Genomic DNA, 13,717 nt, shown 5'->3' with positions numbered 1-13,717 from the left:
CACGGTGCACCGCTCCACACCCGTGTTCAGGGACCCAGGTCTCTTCCACCGGTGGCTCTGGGTCCCCAGACGGGTCCGGTTTCTTCTCTTGGATCCTCCTTTTCCCACCGGCAAACAGGGGAGGGGGAGAAGGTGGAGAAGGAAGATGGTTCTTAACCCTCCTCCCTCTCTGTGAATTTGTTCCTCATCCCACAGACCTTCCTTCCAGACTCTTAGGTGGCTCTAGGAAACAGCAGGTGCTAACTCCATTAGCATCGAGGCTACAGGCAAGTGCTCTTCAATTTAAAAATGCTCTGCACCTATGTTCTCTTCCCGTTGAGAAATCTTGGCGTTCAACTTCAGGCAAATCAGGAAAGGTTCTGTTGTGTGGTCCACAACCGGCCCAGAGTGCCCAGCGACTCGTTTGTAAATTCCATCAGCCTCCCAGCCCTCAAGTGGGGATAATGTGAGCTAGTTCTCTGCCCAACCAGTGGGAAGGAATGGAGGTCATCGTATTAGGGAGTTTTGAAAGCCCCACCCCCTCAGTCTCCCTCCAGTAACCCAAATCCACTGGTGCAGCCCAAACTCCTCAATTTGGTATTGGGAACTTGAGGGTCTGATGGACCTGGGGCTTTCCCAAGGTCACAGAGCCCTGTTATTGATCAAAATCAAAGCAGCAGATAAGTTCAGACCTCCAGTTTGGCCATCTAGACCAGCACTGCCCCCACCCCCAAATGTAATGTAAGCCACATGTAGAATTTTAAACCTTCTAGTTGCCTTATTTTAAAAAGTAAAAAAAGGCGGGGAGGGAATAGCTATTAATTTTAATAAAATATATTCTTTAACCCCATATATAGTCCATGGAATTCTCAAAGCCAGAATACTGGAGTGGGTAGCCTTTCCCTTCTCCAGGGGATCTTCCCAACCCAGGGATCGAACCCAGGTCTCCCGCATTGCAGGCGGATTCTTTACCAGCTGAGCACACGGGAAGCCCAATAGTATATATTCTTTACCCCAATATACCCAGAACACCAACGTGTAGTGAGTATACAAAGCATGACTGCATTCTGTATTGCACACTAAGTCTTCAGAGCCCAGTGAGTATTTTACACTGGTGTGTGCGTGCATGCTCAGTCGTGTCTGACTCTTTGCGACCCCTCAGCCAGGCTCCTCTGTCCTTGGAATGTCTCAGGCAAGAATACTGGAGCGGGTTGCCATTTCCTACTCCAGGGGATCTTCCAGAGCCAGGGATGGAACCCACGTCTCCGATGGTGGCAGGCAGATTCGTGACCATAGGCACCACGTGGTGAAGCCCCACGCTACAAAACCAAGTGCAGTCTCACACTTCCACATCTTAACTCGGAGGGTAGATTTTCACTGAGAATACTTGTTCCGTATTTACAGTTCATAAAACTTATAGTTGAAAAGGTAGATTCACACGTCAAGTGGATGCAAACAACCTTAAGAATTTTCTTAATCCCTGGAGTATCCATTTTCAAGTTGAAATGAATGGAAATTAACCACAATTGAGAATGCAGCTCATGGGTCACCAGGGTCGCTTCTCCAGTGCCGAGAGGCCACACCAGGCTCGTAGAGACGTATCCAAAGGCGCTCTGGAACTCCGGCCAGATCTGCAGTGACCCCGGGACCCTTCATTACAAGGAAATCTGTGAGAATGACTGTTTCCCCAGAAAGATGCCTTGGTGCTGGGAACGCAACGGAGGCTCTGAGACAACACATTACTCTTGTTTTCCTGCGGTCATGCCTCTGGTTTCCCAGGACTCCTGTCTGATCCATGGCAGCATTGCACCCACAGTGGGAGGGCAGCCTGAATCTCTGGCAGGAGGGGCCAGGCAGAGCCCGGGGCTGCCCTGGATGAGGCCCGGATGTGGGTGCCTGTGGATGGGGGGTCTGTGGGTGAGCTGCGTGGCTCTGGAGCAGAGCCAACATCCTGAGGCCCTGAAGGCCCACAGGCCACGTGAGCAGGGAAAGGCCGGATTCCGTGACCAGCGCTCAGAGGGCAGGCTTTGGGTCAGCCGCCGTGTGAGTTTTCTGGGGCTGTGGCCCAGGTACCGCTGTTGGGGAGCAGAAGTCTGAGATCAGGGTGTCCTCAGGGCTGGTTGCCTTCCAGAGGCTGCAGGAGGGTCCTTCCTGCCTCTTCCAGCTTCTGGGGTCATTGGGAATCCTCGGCTTGTAGACACATCACTCTGACCTCTGCCTCTGTCGTGACATGGCTGTCTTCCCTGTGTGTGTCTGTGTCCAGATGTCCCTCTTCTTATAAGGACAATGGTTTTTCCAGTAGTCATGTATGGATGTCTGAGTTGGACCATAAAGAAGGCTGAGCGCCGTAGAACTGATGCTTTTGAACTGTGCTATTGGAGAAGACTCTTGAGAGTCCCTTGGACTATAAGGAGATTCAACCAGTCCGTCCTAAAGGAAACCAACCCTGAATATTCACTGGAAGGACTGATGCTGAAGCTGAAACTCCAATACTTTGGCCACCTGATGCGAAGAGTTGACTCATTGGAAAAGTCCCTGAGGCTAGGAAAGATTGAAGGCAGGAGGAGAAGGGGACAACAGAGGATAAGATGGTTGGATGGCATCACCGAGTCACTGGACATGGATTTGAGCAACCTCCGGGAGATGGTAGAGGACAGGGAAGCCTGGCATGCTGTAGTTCATGAGGTCACAAAGAGTCGGACACGACTTACTGACTGAACAACTATAGGGCCACCTGAATTCTTCTGAGCTCATCCTTTCTAAAAATATTTGTTTACCGCGTATTAATTTGGCTGCCCGGGTCTTAGTGGCGGTACTCAGGATCTTTAGTTGCAGCCCCTGGGATCCTAGTTCCCTGACCAGGGATGGAACCCGGGCTCCCTGCACTGGGAGCAGAGAGTTTTAGCCACTGGAGCACCAGGCAAGTCCCCTGAACTCATCTTAAGTTGATCACATCTGTGAAGACCACGGTCCCTGAAAGACTGCATTCCCAGGCACCAGGGACTAGGGCTTGAATATATCTTCTGGGGGGACTCGAGCCACAGCAGACCTTCGCAATCATCTGTTCACTGACCTTGATCTGCCCCAAGACATTGATGTCCTCAGGATCTCCATTTCACAGATGGGAAATGGAGTCCTAGGGCTGAGGGGACATTGCCCAGCTTGTCGCTGGCATCCTAGGACCTGCAGCTGGCCCTTCCCCAGAGCCCATGCTCGCAGGCACTTCCTGGGCCTCCAGCTCTTCCAGCTGAGAAACTAGGACACTTGTTTCGCAAAACAACTTGTAAAACCAGGGCAGGCTCCAGCCTCCCCCGCCAAATGACCCAGGAGGACAATTCTGATTGATTCCGAATGCTTGCCCAGGGACTCGTCCAGGAGTCTGGAAAAGGCAACCCGATATTTCTCTGCTCCTTCCAGCTCGGCAAACTGGACCACAACATGGGAAACGCCAGACTCAACATGCGAGCATGAAGTTTTCCTCTAACGAGCTGGCGCAGGCGGTCGAGGATGGCTTGGCTCCCTCCTGCCGAGGGACATTCCCTGCTCCGGGCCCCCTTCCCTGGCCTTAGCTCGTGGCATCTAGCTGGCCCAAGTGGCACAGAGGACAGGCAGGCCTTGAGATTACCCTGAGGAACGAGCCATGCCGGGCTGGCGAGTTGGAAACCACACAGGCACAGCACCGTCGAGGGAGGCAAGAGAAACGGGAGAGTTCTGGAAATGTCCATAGGGTCCCTCCTCAAACCTGGCCAGACAAGCTCTGGGGCTGGTGATGGTGCCAGCAGGGGCTGTCAGGAGAAACCCAGCTGCCAGCTCCTCCTCTCCCAGCAGAGAGGTCGGCCCAGGGCACAGGCTGCTCTGCCAGGATGGGTCCCCCACCCCCACCCCGCCAACCCTGGATGATTCCTCCGGGGAATCAGGAGAGCTTTGAAGCCTCTCCCCAGGTGTCAGCAGGAGGGAGGCTCCTCCAAGCGCACACAGAGCTCCAGTTTGGGGGAAGTCAAGGCTTTGATCCCGGGCCTGCGTCTGCTGCTGGAGCCTGACCGTCTCCCTGCCTCTCATTAGGGATCCCCGTGCAGCCAGCGTGTAGGACAAGCCTGGCATTCTCCGTCTGACCTAATAAAGCCTCGCTGAATTGCGTCGGCTCTCGTTCCTGAAGAAATGAGGCCTCTCCAATTACTCCCATAAGAAAAGGCCTCTTAGAAAAACACCGAGTGCAAGCAAGGCCGGCCCTTCCTAACATCCCAAGTGCCTTCTGCAAACAGACCCAGAGTGGAGCCAGGTGGAGTGGAGGGTGAACCAGGAGGAGGGGGCCCTGGAGTCTCTCAGGGCAACACTTCCCTCCCTCAGGATAGGGGGCTCTTTTCTCCCAAATAGGCAGGTGAAATTGAGCATTAAGGGAAAATTGGCCTGGCCAGGTCAGGGTGGAGGCAGAAAGCGCTTGGCTTTGGTAGGAAATGTAGCGAAGAACGAGAGAGAGAGAGAGAGAGAGAGAGAGAGAAAGGCTTTCACGAGGTATGGGTTTCCCTGAGTTAGTGGTGGATCGAAGCCCTGTGGGACTTGGCCTGAGGTTGTCCAGTCCGGCTTTGGAAAACAGGGTGGGGCTGATTTAGCTGCTCCTCAGAAACCTTCCCTTCCTTCCCCACCCCACATCCCCACCACCAATTTCTTCCCGCCTCCCCTGCCCCTCTAAGGAGGGATAAAGCTACGCCTTCCCACAAGGGGCTTTAGAAAGCACAGGGAAGCTTCCCCCATCTGCGAGAAGCTGACTCCTGGTCTGCAGGGGCTTTGAGGGGTGGGGTGGGCAGCGCTCTAGGGAAAGGAGAAAAAGGGAAAGAGGTGGCCTGGGCAGTGTGGAAGCTGGGCTGGGATGCCATTTCAGAACGGGCCTTAGTTGTCCCCCCAGAGAGTAGCATGGATTCAGTGACCCTTCAGAGCTGCCCCAACTGAGCAAAAGTCCCCGGCCTTTAAACCCCCACATCGGTCAGCTGGATGGGAGTTGCCCCCACGCAGTCAGAAACTATAAAATTATGCAAAGCCAGTGTACGCACTGGTCTAAGAATTAGCTTAGGGATGCAATTACACATCAAATTTTATTAAGCAGCATATTTTATTTATTTAGTTTTGGCTGGGCTGGGTCTTTATTGCTGCACATGGGCTGTCTCTAGTTGTGGCAAGTAGGGGCTACTCTTCATTGCGGTGCTCAGGCGTCTTATTGCAGTGGCTTCTCTTGTTGCGGAGCAGAGACTCTAGGCACATGGGCTTCAGTAATTGTGGCACACGGGCTTAGTTGCCCCATGGCATGTAGGAACTTCCCAGACTAGAAATTGAACCCATGTACCCTGCATTGGCAGATGGATTCTTAATCCACTGGGCCATCAGGGAAACCCCAAACAGTATATGCTTTAATGAGTTTATTTTCATAATTTGGGGGTTTGTGTATGTGTTTTAATATTTATTTATTTGGCTGCTCCAGGTCCTCTTGTGGCATGTGGGATCTAGGGATCAAACCCCAGCCCTCAGCACTGGGAGCATGGATCTTAGCCACTGGAACACCAGGGAAGTCCCGCGGCTTGTATTTTTAAGATGGAGGCTCAGTTGACTGAACTTTCAGTTCATCTTAAGCAGATTCACTTGTTCTGATGATAGCATACTTGCCACCACTTTGCATCCATAGCAGGCATCACTAATCAATCACCCACGGCAGACATCACTAACCAATCATAGGGCACATCAGTCTCCCTCTAATTCATAAGCACACTTCCTGTCCCTTCCCCTGGCTGTGGTTGTTGTTCAATCGCTAAGTCCTGCCTGACTCTTTATGACTCCATGGACTGCAGCACGCCAGGCTTCCTTGTCCTCTATTGTCTCCTGGAATTTGCTCAAAGTCATATCCACTGAGTTAGTGATGCTATCCAACCCCCTCATCCTCTGTCGCCTCCTTCCCCTGCCCTCAATCTTTCCCAGCATCAAGGTCTTTTCCAATAAGTCAGCTCTTCACATCAGGTGACCCAAGTATTGGAGCGTCAGCATCTGTCCTTCCAATGAATCCAGGAATGGGCACAAAATCCATCTGGAGTCTATGAGACATGACAGGGAGCTTGCTAGAGGCTTCTGGGAAAGAAGAAGCCTCCCCTAAAAATGAGCTCTTTCTCCTTGTAAATTGATAGTGTTTAGGTGTGATGCCTGGAACTCTTGCAACTCTTTTGCAACCTAGAGGGAGGTCAGCTTGAGCTAACACTAATGAGCTAATACTGCAGAAATAAAGAAATTGGATCCTGGTAATACCACCCAGTGCTAAACCAAATGCTACCCCCATCTCCAGAACATTCCTTACATGAATCAACAAATCAAATCCTCCATTATGTCAGTCAATACTACTGAACTCAACTCCTGCTTCCCACTTCTCTGACTTGGCCCCTTGTTTGAGTCACTTAGCCTCATGGTCTTGGGATCCATAGGTTCCAGCAACAGCATCGGTGCTTCCTCACTATGGGCCCTGTACAACTCACATCACCAACTTGAGCCTCCATTTCTTCAGACCAAGAATGTGGTTTTAAAGGAAAGATTCCTCTGGATCGGCTGTTAGAAGTTACTTCTCCTTTGACACAGGCGGAGCCTGCGCCCTGGCAGCTGACAGTCACAAGGAGAATGGACGTCCTTCAAACCCCAGGCAAACCATTGGACCAAGGGTCAGGGCCCCACATGGCTGGCTGTTTCTGGAACAGATGAGTATATTTTTTCAACAAATACCAATACAGCACTTACTCATTGCCAGGTTCTTTTCTACATGCTTTGAAAATATTAACTTGTGCGTCATCAATGACTCTATGAAATGGGTGCTGTGATTATACCCATTTACAGGGGAGAACACCAAGGCCCGGGGACGTTAAGTGACTTGCCTGAGGTCACAGAACCAGTGGGTGGGGTAGCCTGGGTTTGAACTTCAGAGGCTGGTGGCTCCAGAGTTGGAATGTTTAGTCACCCTTTCGTGTCTGAATAATCACGTGTTTGCTGTGTGTAGGCGCCAATCATGAACTGTCTCATCTGATTTCCCCAGAAGCCCCATAAAATGTGTCATGACTTTGATATTGTAACGGCACTATCTCTATTTCGCAGAGAAATAAAATGGCACAGTCATGGGTGAATGAACGAGGGGGTGAGTGAATGTCCATGAGCCGGACCTGCCGGTGACCTTGGCCTGAGCCCTGTGCTCCCGGCTGACAGTGGGCTCAGGAAGTCCCCGTTACCCGGGGCATGCCCTGGGGACCCACAGCTTCATTCTGTCCGCGATCCCTGAGAGCAGGCCTGGGCACTGAGTTCCCAGTAGCTTCAAAGGGAGCCGAGCCATTGAGCTCCCAGGGGGGCCACAGGCAGCGGGAAAGCCGGCCTGGCCCCGCCGCCAGACGTCAGAAGCGCGAGGCGGCTTTGGTCTCGGGCCCTGGGCTGATGGACCCAGGGCAGTGTGGAGCCAGGCCCTTCTGGGAACCCTGCGCTGGCATTTCCTTGTTGTGTCAACTCCACCGAAGGGCCCCGGAAACCACATGCAGAACAAAGTCTCCAGGCACTGTCTGGAAGGCGAGAGGATTAGAGAGGGGAAGGAGAAAGTGCCGCGGGGCCAGCCTTCTGGGGCCTGGGAACTTCTGCCTCCCGGGAGATGTCAGCTCCGCCAGGAAGTCCCAGGGACCTCGTCTGAGTCCCCGCCTCAGCTGCGGGAGCCACCCACCTGGTGCCGAGCGAGGTTTGTCCGCCAGGTGTGCTGGCCAGGTGTGTCTCAGCCATCCTCAGGCCCCGCCCCCGGGGTAAGGACCCTCACTGTCCCCGTTTTACAAATGGGATCAACAAGGCTGAGGACAGTGAGCAGCTGGCAGGTGATGAGGGTGGTTTGGAAAAGCCCGTTTCGTTCCCAGGGCCGAGCCTGGGAAGTTTGTTTGTTCCTCTGTTTGCTTGTTTTCTTGGATTGAACTGAGTGAGATGAGTGTTAAGCCAGCTTTTTGACTCTCCTCTTAGAAAGAAAATGAAGTCGCTCAGTCGTGTCCGACTCTTTGCGACCCCATGGACTGTAGCCCATCAGGCTCCTCCATCCATGGAATTTTCCAGGCAAGAGTACTAGAGTGGGTTGCCGTTTCCTTCTCCAGGGATCTTCCCGATCCAGGTATTGGACCCGGGTCTCCCGCATTGTAGGCAGACGCTTTATCGTCTGAGCCACCAGGGAATCCCGTTTTCACGGATGATACGGTTCAAAAATGAGGATGTGGAGATGGTACTGCCTGAGTGCCTGCATGCCTTATCCGCGAGGAAGGGGAGGCTCCGCTCTGGAGCCCGCCGGGATGTGCCTGGAGGGCTGGGAGGAGGACTCGTGGGGACTGTGAAGCAAAGCCACACACAGGGCCACCCGGGGTTGGCATGCAGGAGGGCAGGTGGGAGTGACCAGAGTGAGTGACGGGGCACGTGGAGGTGGGGGTCCCGCGGGGCCAGCCCTCTGCTTGGGGTGTGGCCCAGGTCCTGGACATCCTGCCCAGCTGGCGACCTACTGGAGGCCCTAGGAGGGGGCTGGACCTCAGGATGAGGAGCGGGGTTCCTGCAGGGAAGGGACACCCCGGGCGGGCACACACAGGCTCACATTCGTGCACCCACCGCCCAGGATCCCCCCACGGTTCCAGGCAGGACAGGAGGGATTGAGAGGGTCCAGTCCCGACAAGGAGCCCCTCCCGGCTCCCCGCACGGCAGGGGGCTGTGTCCCCCAGTCTCTGCGCTCTCCCCACTCGTCCTCTTCTCCTCCACGTGTCCCCCTGATGTGTCTGCGGGTGGGTTTCTTCACAGCCCTGTGCGTGCCTCTGTCTCCCCTCCGGCCTCTCATCCCCTCTGGCTCCACGGCCTCCTCCCTGAGTCTCCCTCTGCCTTGGCTCACTGTGTATTTATTTCTCTTCCTATGTCTCTCTTTCCCTCCCCCCCACCCCTCCATCCCTCTCCCCATCCAGGGGTCTCTCCTGTGGACATTTCAGGGCCAATCCTCTAAAGAGGCCGCAGCTGAGCCCCCAGGAGTCCTGCTGAGGCCACGTCCCTGGAACCAGGGGCAGCCAGGAGGCAGGAGTGGACCCCGGATGGGCAGCTTCTCTGGGCAGTGCCGGGAGGCAGGGCGTGGTGAACCCAGCTGGGCACCGCTCCAGCCATCCTCCACAGCAGGGCTGGGGGCTCCTGTCTGGAGGGGTTTCCATCTTATCAGCAGCGCCTCCCCCATGCCGGGGGCTCCCAGGAGTGCCTTCTCTCTAGCTCCCCTGGAATGTGTGGAGGGACCCGCTAAGCTCTCCTGGAGATAAACCCTGTCAGGGGGTTGGGGGAACAGAGTTTTCAAAGGGAGACATCCCTGAGCCTGCTCCTCTTCGCCATGCGCAGCCCTGGTCCACTTACAAACCCTGAACCTCCTTGAGGGGAAGGGCTGAGACTTCCAGGTCTCTGCTGGGTGCTGGACGGGACGTCTGACGGGTCCGGTCTGCCCCCGGAGGTGGGGGTGGCAAAGCCTCCACCCAGCCTCAGGGTCCACCGTAAGAAAAGCGGTGAGCGGTTCCTGACCAAGGGCCGGGGGCCCAGGTGGGGAGAGAGACAGTGAGAGATGGTCAGAGAAGAGAGACACAGAGAGAACTCTGCCAGAGACCAGTGGCGAAGCAGAAAAGACAGAGATGGGGGAGGGCGGAGGGAGGCCCTAGGCAGCCCGGAAGAGCCTAGAAGGTAGAACGCGGGTACAGGCGTGGCTGGCAGGGATGGGGGCCACACCCACTGCGCTTGGCCGCCTTGGGAGCACACGGAGCTGCAAGGCAGTTGTGCCCACGCAGCCCAGCTTCAGACCCCCCGTCAGCCCCTCACCGGCTGTGCGGCCTGCAGGAGGTGATTCAGCCTCTCTGAGCCTTTGTTTCCTTATTCCAGAAAACAGGGATAGTCGTCCACACCCTGGGGCTGTTGCGAGGGCTCTGTGAGTTTGTGCAAAGCGATGAAGAGCCTGCTTGGGGTACCCCCTGCCAGGCTGCCATGAGGTCCCTGGCATTCCTGCCTGAGCCGGGTCAGGAAACGTCAGGTCTTCCCTAGTGACCATGGGTGAGGCATCGGCCTTCCAGTGTGGGGGACACGAGGCTTAGATCCCTGGTTGGGGAACTAAGATCCCACGTGCCGTGGAGCAGCTAAGCCCACGTTCCTCAACTACCGCGCCTAAGTGCTCTGGAGCCCGTGTGCCGCAGCTAAGACCCAGCGCAGCCAAAGAAATAAATAAATATTAGAAGAATTTGCCTCATCAGGAAACCGAATTGAGAGGCATTCTATAAAAGAAGTGGCCTGTGCTCTGTCAAGGGCAACTTATTGGGATGATTGGTGAGACCGGGATGGCGCCCGAGGCCCACATGGCAGGGCTGGGTCGCTGTTGGCCTCTGCAGGTGTGGCTCTTCAGGGGGTCGTCCTGTGTGGGACACACAGGCTGACCGACACAGAGCGTGGTGTGCGGGTGGGAGACAGCTGACAAAGGCCGATTCTCCACACGGGCAGCTCTTCTGTAAGTCTGAGGTTACTTCGATTTTTTTTTTTTTTAATACATGGAGAAAGTAAAAATAATAAAATTGGATCTGAAACAAGGAACAATAACAGGAAAACCTCAAGAGAGATTAACAAATGGTCAGGACCTGTGGGCACTGCCTGTAAATGATCAGAAGGCCTGGAAGCAGCCTGTTCCCCCCAAGTTGGAGTCTGTATTTTAGGGCTCAGCCCCAGTCAGTCCCCCCACCCCTGCATTTGGGGAGTGTTGGTGTCCTAGGAAGAAATCAGGCTGTACTGTCAGATAGATGTGCCCAAAACCCAGCTCTGCTTTCTAGCTGGGCAGCCTTAGGCCACTGGCTCACCCTCTCTGAGCCTCAGATTCCTCATAAGTGACCACTGACGGCTCCCCTGCAGTGACTGTAATTAAATGAGACCAGCAGTCAAAACTCAATAGAAAGGTGGCTCCAGGGGTCTTTTCACATCAGTTCTCCAAGACCAGGGCTCATGTCCCTCTTTTGCTGTCTCAGCCACAGGTCTGGAGGCCAGCAGGCTCAGGGGCCAAACACAGGCCACCTCCTGGCCGGATCAGTTGCCTCTGGAGCCACTGAGCTCCATTCAAGGCCTGGGAGAAATGGGGCCGTAAACGCCCCCGCCCGCCCCTCCTGTCACTGGAGATCAAACCGTTATCAGAATCAAAGCCGGCCCACTGATGGATGAGCCCGGGGACAGGGCCCAGGCCGCCAGCCCCGTCCTGGTCGTGGAGTTCAGAGCCCGCCAGCACCTTGCCAGGAGCCCCGGCATAGTTTAATTGGGGCCAGAACACCTTCTGCCCCTTGTCGCCCCTCAGGAAAGCTGCTTATCTCCCTCTGCGGGGAGGAGGGCGCAGAAGTGTTAGCAGGCCGGCCAGATGACGAGCCCGCGCTGACAGGGAGGCCTGGCTGGCGGCCGGCCCCTCTCCTCCGACAGGCCTGGAGCCCCAGGTGGCTCTCCAAACCTGGGGAGCCCTGAGATTAAGACACGGCCGCAGCCAACAGATCTGCCAGAGCCCTTTATTTCGGGAGGCTTGGCAGGAGAGAGACCAGGGGCGGGGTCACCCTGGCACCCTCTGGACTCTTGGCCTCCCAGGGGAAAGGAAGACATAATACCCAGGGGTCAGAAGATTCCAGAAGGGCCTGGCCGAACTGAGAGCTGACGCCAGCCCCCACCTTAGGGGACCCCAAAGGAATTCACGGAGCTGTCAGAGATGTAATCGTGACCACGTCAGCACCCTGGAAGCTTCAGATAGAACCTTGAGAAGAAAGGAACACAGTTGCGGCTGTTGGAAGCATCAGAAGAAGTCTGGGTTGCCCAGCTCATGGCCACCTGACTCCCGCTGGGTGACTCCAGCTGTAAAATAAGGAGGAGTGAGAGGTCATGCTTCCAGCTGTCCTGGTGTGGACGACGTGAGCCAGTGAGGTCGGTTTTAGCAGTGCCTGTCAGTCCCCAGTGTATTATTATATTATTATTAGGAACTGGCTGTGACATAACATGGAATGAAAATTCAAGTGACAATGAGTGGGGCCTGGAAATACATCAGTATGCCGGCAGTGAACTTGAGTGTGCAACAGAAGCTTTAATGTCTTTTCCAAGGCCTCCTTAATAAACCTGTGTTCCCTTGTAACTGTGAAAGCTACAGCTGCTAAGTTCTGTAAGAGGCGCCCACACGGGCAGGGCCCACGCAGGGTGGCTGGCCCCTGCGTGCTCCTTCTTGGAGAAATCGCGAGCTGCCCAGGGTCACACTGGCCGGTCTTACTGGGTGCTCCAGGTATCTACAGCCGGTGTAAACGCCTATCGCTGTGCGCAGGGAATTAGATGATGATAACCTTGCTGCCTCTGTGTATGAGCCATTTCCCGGCTCTACCTGTGGCATCTGGTCTGAAAAGCATGCTGTCCATGTGCTCCAAGGCAGAGTTCTGCCTGGCAGGGCCGCCAGCCTCGCTGGCCCTATCGGCCACAACTGGCCCCACCAACTCCACCAACCCCACCAAATCAGCCCCGCCACCCTGCATGCCAGCTGCCTGCTCTGGGTCTGCATGGCTCCGAGTGAAAGATTTGCTTTCAGCTTCATCACCCGCGGCTTAGCAATGAATGAATGAATGAGTGGGAACATTGTTAGGTAGGATGGCATGAGGAGGGCAAGCTCGGGCATGCAGGAAAGACTGATTTTCATCGCAGAGGTAGAACAGGCAAGTGGAGGGACCCTGGAGGCAGAGGGGCCTGGGTTCAAATCTGGCTTCCATCCCCCACTAACTCTGCAGCCCCCCGACAAAGTGTCTAATTCTGGGAGTCTTCGGTTTTTCCTGTACAAAACTGGTTAACAATTTATCCACATGGGTTTTTCATGAGGGTTAAATAAGATGATATATGAACCACTAAGACACAGTAAATGTTCGCTAGATGCAGTTGTGACGATAAGGTAAGGAATATCGACAGCCCCCTCCCCGACCCCACCAGGCCAGGCCAGCAGCTCTTGACACCAGCTCCCGTCACAATCATCCGGGGAGGTTTTAACACCACAAGTGCCAGACCCTGAGCTCCTTGGATAAATGGCTGATTCCAGGCTGGGCAGGGAAGCCGGGGTGAGCCTGGAACTAACTAGTCCTTAGGGGAGGGTGTTCAGGGCCGAGCGCCTACAGGAGAAGTGTTTATGGGGCTCTCTGTGTGCATCACCTTCTCCATCCTTGCTCTAGCCCTACTGGTGGGAACTATTCCAATATCCATCTCATGAGGTTCAGAGTGAAACAGCTTACCCAGAGCCCACAGAAGAATGTGGCAGAACCAGGATTTGAATACAGAAATGCATAACTCAAAAGCCCAGTTTTTCTACTAACCCGGGGAGATTCCATCCTTGTTTTCCCTTGGGGGGTGGAAGAGTGTCTTTGCAGGAATCTTTAGCTGGAGCACCGTCATCCCTAAAATACCTTAGCATAAGTATCTGCTTCACAATTCCAAAATATCCACAATGTGTCTGTGTGTTTCAGGAGTCTGGTCCTCTTGGCTGTGTGTCGTTGGGGTGGTTGCATCCCCTCTCTGGCTGGGCTAGAAGAACCTCTAGACCCAGTCACCTCTGGTGCTGCACCTGCGAAAACCAAAGCTGAGCCCAGGAGTGTGGACTGCAAGAGCTGCAATCCCAGGACGTCCAAGGGTCCCACCTCCATGGAAGGCAAGGAGTCCCTCAGGC

General features: G+C 54.8%; 1 long non-coding RNA gene across 3 annotated transcripts in view; it reads left to right on the top strand.

Annotated features, from left to right (window-relative positions):
* The window catches only part of LOC147353051 (uncharacterized), a 435,406-nt gene that overhangs the window by 372,301 nt on the left and 49,388 nt on the right, over window positions 1-13,717 (top strand). The window contains exon 5 of one of the 3 annotated variants that reach the window (XR_015145329.1): window positions 6,589-10,209. The exons of the other annotated variants lie outside the window; for them this stretch is intronic. This is a non-coding gene — a long non-coding RNA (uncharacterized LOC147353051). Of the gene's footprint in view, window positions 1-6,588; window positions 10,210-13,717 lie in introns of those variants that run through there. 3 annotated transcript variants of the gene reach the window in all.

Source organism: Bos grunniens, chromosome 18 (genome assembly GCF_055505025.1).
Source record: "Bos grunniens cultivar Pamir isolate PY7600 chromosome 18, Bosgru_T2T1.0, whole genome shotgun sequence".
Classification (NCBI taxonomy): Eukaryota; Metazoa; Chordata; class Mammalia; order Artiodactyla; family Bovidae; genus Bos; species Bos grunniens.
The sequence above is the reverse complement of the archived record's forward strand: the minus strand, read 5'-3'. Positions and strand labels throughout refer to the sequence as shown.